The 9727-nt window shown below is 35.2% G+C and overlaps 1 pseudogene; it reads left to right on the top strand.

Annotated features, from left to right (window-relative positions):
• The first annotated feature begins 343 nt into the window (after positions 1–343).
• On the top strand, positions 344–1166 carry LOC147825094 (RCC1 and BTB domain-containing protein 1 pseudogene; annotated as a pseudogene).
• The last annotated feature ends 8561 nt before the right edge of the window (positions 1167–9727 follow it).

The raw sequence follows: 9727 nt of genomic DNA, 5'->3' as shown, positions 1-9727 counted from the left end.
TTTATTTTTAGTGTTTTGAAGAATCGCCATACTAATTTCCATAGTGGTTGTATCAACTTACATTACCACCAACAGTGTAGAAGGGTGCATTTTTCCCAACAGCCTTGCCTTCGTTTGATATCAACTGATTTTTTGATGGTAGCCACTCTATCTGGAATGAGATGGAATCTCAGTGCTATTTTAATTTGCATTTTTTACGCTCCACTGATACTCTCCGCAGGACCTCAGGCTGGCCTAAGGAAATTCCGGCCCGGCCTTGGCGGAGAGACCTGGGGAGTCGAGTCGCTCGCGGCCCCGGGTCATGTGCTGCGTGACCAGCGGGCCCGGCCCCCCGCGCTCCGCCCCTGAGCCCAGTGTCTGCGCCTCTGCTCGCTCAGTTGCTAGCTCGCTCAGTTGCTAGCTTGCTCGGGCTTCCGACGCAGCGGAGCTGAGACCCCGCGACGCGCGCGGAGCCTGGGTCCGGACAGCGGGCGGTGCTGGCTTTGCAGGGTACCATTTAAGCTTACTGCAACTTGAGTGAAGACTACAGTATAGTCATCAACTCAGCACTAAAATTGAGGAAAAGGCTCATGTTTGAAAGTAGAGGATGGATTGCTGGGGAAACAATGTCAATTTATCAAGTCAGAGTCATGGTGGATGTAGGAAAGTGGCCAATCTTTACTCTGCTCTGACCTCAAGAAATTGCGTCTATTAGGAAAGCATGCGTCTTTGACACCTCAGCCAATGAAGCTCTTTATGTCACTGACCGTGATGAGGTCTTTGTGTTTGGACTGAATTATAGTAACTGCCTAGGAACTGGAGATAACCAGAGTACACTTGTACCTATGAAGCTAGAAGCCTTATGTGGAAAGAAGATTAAAAGCCTTAGTTATGGGAGTGGCCCCCATGTTCTTCTCAGCACCGAAGGAGTTGTCTATGCCTGGGGCCACAATGGATACAGCCAGTTGGGAAATGGAACGACCAACCAAGGCATTGCCCTGATCCAAGTCAGTACCAATCTCTTGATTAAGCAGGTTGTTGAAGTAGCATGTGGCTCACATCATTCAATGGCCCTGACAGCTGATGGAGAGGTATTTGCTTGGGGTTATAACAATTCGCATTTTTTGAAAAACTAGTAACACTAAACATTTTTCATGTATTTATTCATCACTGGCATTTCTTCATCTGAGAAGTATCTATTCATTTTAGATACCCATTTTTTAATTTGGTCTGCAAATTTAAAGGAGTCTAATTCTTTTAATTTGTTATATAGTCTAGATATTCTTCACTCTGTTGGTGGTATCCTTTGCTGTGTAGAAGTTTTCTAATTTGATGTGATCTCATTTGTTGGTTCTTGCTCTTGATTTTTGCACAAATGGGATTTTGTTCAGATAGTCCTTGCCTACACCTACGCCTTCCAAGGTCTCACCTATTTTGTCTTCCAGCAGATTAAATATTTCTGTTCTAATGTTTAGATCTTTGATCAGTCTATTTTGATTTTAGTTTATTACATGATGAGAGATACTGTTCTAGGTTCAACTTTTCGGCATATAATCAATTTTCCAAGCACCTCTTGATAAAAGGCTCTTTCCTCTACTGAAGGGATTTGACCCTTTTTTTCAAAGATAACAGAGCTGAATGTGCTTAAAGTTATTTCTGCATCTTGTGTTGTTTTCTTTAGTCCACAAGTCTGTTTTTTTCCCAATATCATGATGCTTTTATCACTGTAGCTTTGAAGTATAACTTGAAGTCCAGGATTGTGATGCCCCTGCCTTTTCCTCATTGTCCAGAATGGTTTTAGCTATTCTCAGCTTCTTCTGATTCCATATGAATTTTATGATTATTTTCTTCAGTTCTGTTTGGAATATTATTGGTATTTTGATTGGGATTGGGTTAAATCTCTGTAACTATTTTGGAAGTATGACCATTTTGACTATATTGGTTCTGCCTATGCAGAAACAGGGAATATTTTTCCATTTTCTAGTACCCTCTTCAATCTCCTTTTTCAGAGTACTATAATATTCATTGTAGAGGTGTTTCACTTCCCTGGTTAGGTTAATACCTAAGTATTTTGTTTTTGTTGATTCTATTGTGAAGGGTATTTGTTTCCTAATTTCCCTCTTGGTAAATTTATTACTGTTGTACAGGAACATTATTGATTTTTGAATGCTAACTTTGTATCCTGCTGTGCTAATTTGCCTTTGCCACATTAACAATAGTAGAGTATATTCCCAGAGAACTTGGTTACTGGGATAGCTACACTGCATCTTTCTTTCCCAAAATAACCAAGGTGGTCTAATCTTGAGGCTGTTGCAAAGGATTATAGTTAGCCATGCCCAAAATACATCACTGAAAAGTAACTAAAGAGAGCTCTATTCTAGCAACAAAGTATTTAGGCTGTATGCAGCCACAATCCTCATCACAAAGCAAACAAGCAAAAACAATTGAAACGTGAAGATAAGGTAAAGAAATGCCACCCCAAACCCCCACACCCCAAGCCAATCCAAGGCACACCAAGCAGCAGAATAGAATGCTCAAAAGAGAATAGAATTACTCAAAAGTATAGCAGAGGAGGTTAGAAAGCAGCTCAAAGCGATATTTAGTTGAATTAGAGAAGACACACCTAAACAGATAATGAAAGTAATAATCAAAGGGATGTAGCAGCACTCAGAAGACATTACTAAAAAGCTACATAAGCAAACAAAATGATACAAAACATGAATGACCAGTTGATGAAATAATTAGTGTCCATGAATAGGTTTCAATCAGAAATCCAGGTGATTAAAAATCTTATTGAAAGTATGGGGAATAGGACAGACCAATGTGAGGATAGAATTTTAGAACTAGAAGACAGTGATGCCTTCAAAGACCAACTACTGAAAGACACCATAAAAACAACAACAGAAAATGAAAAATCAATCCAGCAACAGCTAGATGATGTGTAGAACACTAATCAAAGAATACTTGGAGTAAGTGAAAAATGAGAATACAACACAATGGCATAAAAACCTGTTCACAGAAATAATGCCAAAAACCTCCCCAAATATACGGAAAGAAACAAACATACGCATAAATGAGGCATAAAGAACAGCAACTGACCATGGTTAAAAGAGAACCAATCCAAACCACATTGTTCTCAGAGATCCAGAAATCCATCACAGGGACAAAAATCTTAAAAGTTGTTACAGAAAAGTAGTAAATCATATACAAAGGTTAACCCAATATAATCACAACAGACTTCTTCATACAAAGTATAAAGACCAGGAGGAGTTGGATTGAAATGTTTTCTAGCCTTCAAAAATATCAGTTTTGGAGATTTCATTCCATGGTTAGTTGATCAATTGAATTGGAGCTATGAAGAAGCAGTACATCATGATGGGAGCATGTGGCCGAGGAAGCTGCTTAACTCAGGATGTCAGAAAATAAAGACAGAAAGATTCCAGTATTCCAGGATGCCTTTCAAGCATGCCCCTAATGCCCTAATGCCTCCCAATAGGTCCCACCTCTTAAAGGTCTCACACTTTCCAATAATGCCATGGGCTGGGGAGCAAAAGCCTTTAATAATGAGTGGGCCATTGGTGGGCACTATCATTCAAATTAAAGTTGGCATTTTTACATTTTCATTGGAAACCTGTCCCTTTTATAGAATAGAGCTTTGTTTTCAGATAAGATTAAAACCTTTGATTTTCATAAAGTAGATTAATATTCCAGACTCACAATTACTTTTGTGATTTTGAAGGAAACAACCTCTTGTTTCCACTCAAGTACTTAATTGTTATTTTGACCCTTGCCTCTGAGATATAGAAAACCAGTGTCCTGCTCTCCTGACTTCTCTACTTCAGACCCTGACTCCTGGTGAGCTGAGGTGACTCACTATGCATAAAAGAGTCAAAATTAGAACAGAAACTCCTGATCACCCATACTTTTGTTTTATCTTTTAGTTTGAACTCTCATCCATGTGGAAAATGAAGCTACAAACTGGAAAATGTGCTACAAACTCCATCTGCTCTTCAAATTCACTTTTCATAAGCAGGAGCCATATGATAAATTCATTGTGGCATCTTTAAAATAATTAAGGCCTGTAATAGAAAGTAACATTGAGAAACCAAGAAGAAAATAGGCTAAATTAAGCATTTTAATCAAAAGACCAATATATCTATTTATATTGCATTTCTCCAGTGGTCTCCAGGATCCTTGGTAATTGGTTAGTAATCATGAGAATACTTGACTAGAAGGTACGAAGAAAATTAATCTCTTTAGGTATAATATGATATAGAATTACATAGGTGTCCTGTCTTTTCAGGTTAGAAATATCTATATTTAGTCAGGTACATTTTTCAAATCCCAGAATTCTGGGAAACTGAGGTAGAAAGATTACAAGTTTAAGCCCAGTGGGGGCAACTTAGTGACTTAGAAAGATTCTGTCTCAAAATAAAAAAATAAATAAAAATAGTGGGAATGTAGGTCAATGTGAAGGTCTTGTGTTTAAACCCCAGTACCATTTTTAAAAATCTGTATTTATTTAATGGAATTTATTCTATGTCAGGTGGTTTAATGATTGACATTCAGAATAGGCTAACTTGTGTCCACCCTTATACATTTACATTTCATTAAGAAATTTATTTTATTTTCACTTTACCCCTTTATCAGACATAATACATAACATGAAGTTATAGAAAAACATCAAACAACCACAGTACTTCTCTTCTTTTGATCATAAACTGAATCATGTAAGACCCACTTTCTTTACATTTTCAAATTTCAAAAGGTTATTCATACAAATTGAGATTGATGCCTGAATTTTAAAACGAGGTTCCACAAATAGTTGTACTTGTGAAATTCCTGGCTTTGTACAATAATAGATGTTAGATACAGAGAACAATTAGTGCCTATGCTTGTAGAAACACCTGCCTTTTTGGTCAACCTTTTCTCAGAATGCTTGTACCACTTCAGGGAGGAATTTTTTTGTAAGTAATTTAATTGATGGCATTACATTTACTTCATTACTGATCTAGATACTGGGGTTACAATGAGGTTACTCAATACAAAATATTTGATTAGTGTAGACAAGTTATTGATTAAGGTCAATGACACACTACCTGTGAATATATATTGCCAGATCAATAGACAATTTTTTGTATTTTTACTCAAATTATTAACTATGCTGGAAATTACTTGAAATAAGCAGTTCTTCTTTGATTAAACATTGTGTTCTTTAGTACCCTGAGCTATCACAGAAGTCTAGTTACCTCTTACTCTGTATACTTTTTTAAGGAGTTCATATTCTACTATCAAACATGTAAATACTGGTGTGCCTTTTGTTTCTTGATGTCTTTCAGGTGACAAAGTTTGGATTTTTTTCCTTAGTTACAAAAATAGAATAATTGGTAGTTTATGTTACTAAGATGTTTAACAAGCATACATCCTCACTCATGCTTAACTTATAGGTAGGTACCACATAATGATTAAGTCCAAGAGTCTAGGAGTAATTCTTTGTATCAGTTAAGGTTCTCTAAAGGAACAGAATCAATAGAAAATACGTATATTTATGCAGGGAAATTTCTTAGGTAGCCTTAAAGGATTAGAATCAGGAAAGTCCACAATTTTTGTCCAAACACTGAAGAGCCAGAAAATCCCATAATTCTTAGTCCATGAAGATAAAAGACAAAACAAGAGGAATCAATGATGCTGCACCAGTCCAAGATCAAAGGCCTGTAAGTTCACTGGAGTCTCTAGTTTGAAGCTGTGTTCGAAACCTGAAGAAACTGGAGATCTGAAAATCAGTGTCCAAAAATGAAGACAGCACAAAGTGCACCTAGTCAAGAAGACTGCCCCTCTTCAGAATGAGCACACTTCGTTCTTCTTTTTCTTTTTATTCCATCAAGGCCAGCACCCATCTGTAGTGCCCCTCACATTCAAGGTGAGTCTTTTCCCCTTGGTTTGGTCACCTACATGTCAGTCAGGCATGGACACACCCTGAACTGTGCTTTACTAACCTACTATCTCTTAATCTATTCAAGTTGACATATCATGACTAAAGACCACACTCTCCTTCATTATTTCCCTTTATATTCCTTACCCAACCTGTTTAGTGTCTGAAATATATCCTGAATTAGATCTATGATTTCTTTCAATGATTCAGCTTCACTCAAACTACCATTGATTCTCACCTGAACAAACTGTCGCAAGTCTCTACACTGAACTCCTTGACTCTGCCCTTGCTCCATATTCTTCAAGCTTACAAACCCAGATAAATTACATATTTCACTGCTAAATGTTTTAAAATGTAAAATGATTCCCTTATAAGGTGGATTGGATAAAGTAAAATAAGCTTGTCACAGAAGGTCCTCATTAACTCCTCTCAGCTTTCTAGTTTATGGCTCAGCTGGTCAATGCTTCTTTGGAAAAATGATCAAGTGCATTGTAGCTTTTGCGCTTTATGTGTCTACTCCTTGGAAAGCTCCCTGACATCTGTATGTGTCTTTGCACAGCTTCCTTCTCACCATTCTGGTCTCAACTCAAATATCAAGAATTCCTCCCCCTGACAATCCAGCTAAAGCTGACCTTAGATGTTCTCCATTACAATACCCTATTTCTCAAAATTTAGTTGTTTACCATTAACTTCAGATTATTTTTAAAGTAGGTTTTGGTTCACAGTAAAATTGAGCATAAACTCCCTACTGTCATATATGCATAGCCTCCCCCATTACCAGCATCCTCTTCCAGAGTGGTTTTATTTGTTTTGTTTTGTTTTTTGGTATGGGGGATCAAACTCAGGACCTTGCGCTTGCAAGGCAGGTGGCGGAACCACTGAGTTAAATCCCGGCCCTAAGAGTGGTATGGTTTTTAAATTGACACAAAATAATAATCTAGTGCCCATAGTTTGTACTAGTCTCATTCATGGTGTCACACATTTTATGATTTTGGACCAAACTATAATGACATAGTCTCACAAAGCCTATATTCACTGCCATAAAAATAAACATGTAATTTTTGCTTCTGTAATTTTAGGGCTTCCCCTATTATAATGAAATATTTTACCACTCGTTTTCTAGGTCCCAGAAGAGTATATATGAATTCCTACTAACTGGTTGAATAGAAAGGTGCTATGATAAATACATTCTGAAAGTTTCATTCTAAGACCATTCCTATAATTATCACCCAGTGTGCTTCAATCATGTATTGCTTTTTGTATTGGAGTAAATAAAAATGTTTAAGCATTTGCTCTGTAAGTCCTGATGCTCTCAGGCTAGAAGTTAACCAATAAAAATAAATAGCTGGGAAGAAATACTTTTACAGGTCTCTGGGAAAATCTGTTACCATTACATTAACCTTGAGAGATTTTAGTCAGCCCGAGGCCATCTCTGCACAAATCAGTTTCAAGAAATTTGTTTCAAGATATAGTGTTTTGAAAGAACAACTGTATCTACTTGGCATCTTACTATTAGAATCCAATCTAGATTTGAACTATTTTAATTAAAAGCACTGTGACTTAAAGGCTTAAAATATTTTTCTGACATAAAGATAACTAGAATTACAAATTAATAATCAAGGTTTATCTCAAACTTCATATAAGTCTCAGAGAAGTGAGACTATTAGTTTATTTGGAGCCAATATCCCTTTTGCTTTCTAAGTATTGCTTAATGAAAAAAAGCATAATAACCTGGAACATCCTTAAAGATTAAAGCTTTAAAAGACAGAGTTCAGACAACTAAAAGACATGTCCAAATCACTAGAGTAATGTTAAGCAAAATAATTTTCCTTAGAGATTTACACTGTTAAGCATCACCATATGTTTTAAATCTATTTTGTTCCTCCCTGTTGAGCAAGTCATTACAATCAGAAGTGTAGCTCTGCCTTCATAGACCTCTAACCTCTAGAATGCTCTCTGGACAACTATAATGTAAAGGATTTAATCTAGAAACTATGCTTTTTTTCCAGTGTAAACATCTACAAGATATCTCCTGTATTTTAATTTTCATTTCAGGACATTAAAAATTCACTCAGTGTGGCAGGGATTACTAATAAGAAAAAAAATTCAAAATAATTGTTTCAGCCAAAATAATATCTGGGAGAAATCTTCTTCTTGGCTATTTCAGCTCAAGGATTATTCTGAAGCATTGATTCTAAAGGGAGTTTGTTTATGATCTACAAGATAGCAATATAATTTAAATATAATTGGTAATAAGTTTAGAACAATGTTCAATGATCCCTATTTATTTTGAGTTAGAAATTAAAATGTAATAAAAATGAGATAAAATGTATATACCTCATGGAAAAGCTCAATTGGAAGTATAATTTCAGTGCTTTTGACAGTGGAAGAAATGAAATAATTGTAAATACAATGTAAATATAAACAAAAATCTTTTACCCTAGGATTCTCAGGAGAGAAATAAAATTTACAGAAGCAAACTATGGAGATCATCTCTGAACATAGCATGCTTACAAACATTTATTAGATTTCTTTTTTTTCTAATAGCAAATATTCTATATATTTAGTCATTGAAGGAGAAATTTTATAACAGATAGCTCTGTTGAAAATATTCAAGTTCAAGTAGCTTCGAGAATGAAAATGTTTTAGTATAGAGTCAAGTGTAATATTATAATTGATTTAATTATTTGGGTAATGAAATGCTATCTCCACCTTAGGAACAATTAAATGTTCTATATGAGTTTTTAAAACTGAGATTATTATACTTTTCAGGCCAAATGGACGTCCTGGAAAACACTCAAAACCTTTAAAATGCCACTGAGATCAATTTTTGTAATACTGTACAGATTTCATATGTTTAAATTTAATTTCAAGCAATTTTCTAAAATATAATCAATGATGTTCTATGTGTCATATAATATTCTACAGCAAAATCAGAATAATTATCTTGACATTCTAGGTTTTCTCTGAGTTGTGTAGTTAAATATAATTAATGTCTTAATATCTTTTATCTTAATATTAAAAGTCAGAATGAAAGACTTTCAAATTTCTCTTCCAGTTTTAATACTCACTCTTGCTTTTTATGCACTGTTTTGTTGACATTTAGTAATGTCAGGACATAGCCACAGGGTCATAAGAGTGCTAATAAATCGGTAAAGAAAGTGGACATATAGTAAAAAACGTAACTTTACCCGACCAAGTCTGTTCACTGAATATATGAACTTCATTTAGAACTAGATTAAGGCTGAGTACATTGGCAAAACTGTGATGATTTGTCCTTTTGGTAACAAAGTATAACAAAAATATAATCACATAATTCACTATATAGTTTTAATTATGAGCAAACAGGAATTGAAATTTGATACCAACGGAGATGTTCACAAAGTTGAAGGACAGGCATATATTAGTTTTCTTATTACATAAGAAAAGGAGAACTTACAATACAAAATTTCATTTTGAAAACTATTCTGGGAAGTCCTTTTAGTTTTAATCACAAATTATAGAAATTCATATAGTTATGAATTACATTTTTAGACTTTGTTTGCAAGCTTGATTTTAGGTATATTTACAGTATAAATCACATTTCCTTTACAAAGTCTTTATCCTATTTGCTAAATTCTCTCCCTTGAAGTCAACTGCACACACACACACACACACACACACACACACACACAATTACTCTTTTATTCACAAATATTATAGGAATCAAGAAATGAATGAACTTCATTCATTTTTATTTTTCTTTACACTTAAAAACCACCCCAAATTTTTAGTATTTCTAGATTTGGCCAGTAAATATAATTTTACTTTCTAATC

This window comes from Heterocephalus glaber, unplaced genomic scaffold (assembly GCF_053883595.1).
Source record: "Heterocephalus glaber isolate CG9 unplaced genomic scaffold, H.glaber_assembly_v1.0 deba00001509, whole genome shotgun sequence".
NCBI lineage: Eukaryota > Metazoa > Chordata > Mammalia > Rodentia > Bathyergidae > Heterocephalus > Heterocephalus glaber.
The sequence above is the reverse complement of the archived record's forward strand: the minus strand, read 5'-3'. Positions and strand labels throughout refer to the sequence as shown.